The sequence below is a fragment of the Lupinus angustifolius genome, chromosome LG03 (assembly GCF_001865875.1).
Source record: "Lupinus angustifolius cultivar Tanjil chromosome LG03, LupAngTanjil_v1.0, whole genome shotgun sequence".
Taxonomy (NCBI): domain Eukaryota; kingdom Viridiplantae; phylum Streptophyta; class Magnoliopsida; order Fabales; family Fabaceae; genus Lupinus; species Lupinus angustifolius.
In genome coordinates this window covers 27866976-27867203 of record NC_032011.1, presented here as the reverse complement: position 1 = coordinate 27867203, position 228 = coordinate 27866976, and positions in this window count along the sequence as shown.

Genomic DNA, 228 nt, shown 5'->3' with positions numbered 1-228 from the left:
GAAAAGGAAGAGGATGAGGATAGGATGTGGATGAGGATAGGATAAGGATATGATCAGGATGAGGATGAGGATAAGGAGGAGGATAGGATAAGGACGAGAATGAGAATGAGGATAGGATGAGGATGGGGATAGGATGAGGAGTAGAATAAGGATGAGGATGAGTATAGGATGAGGAGGATGATGAGGATATAATGAGGACGAGAATGAGGAGGAGGATAGGATGAGGAA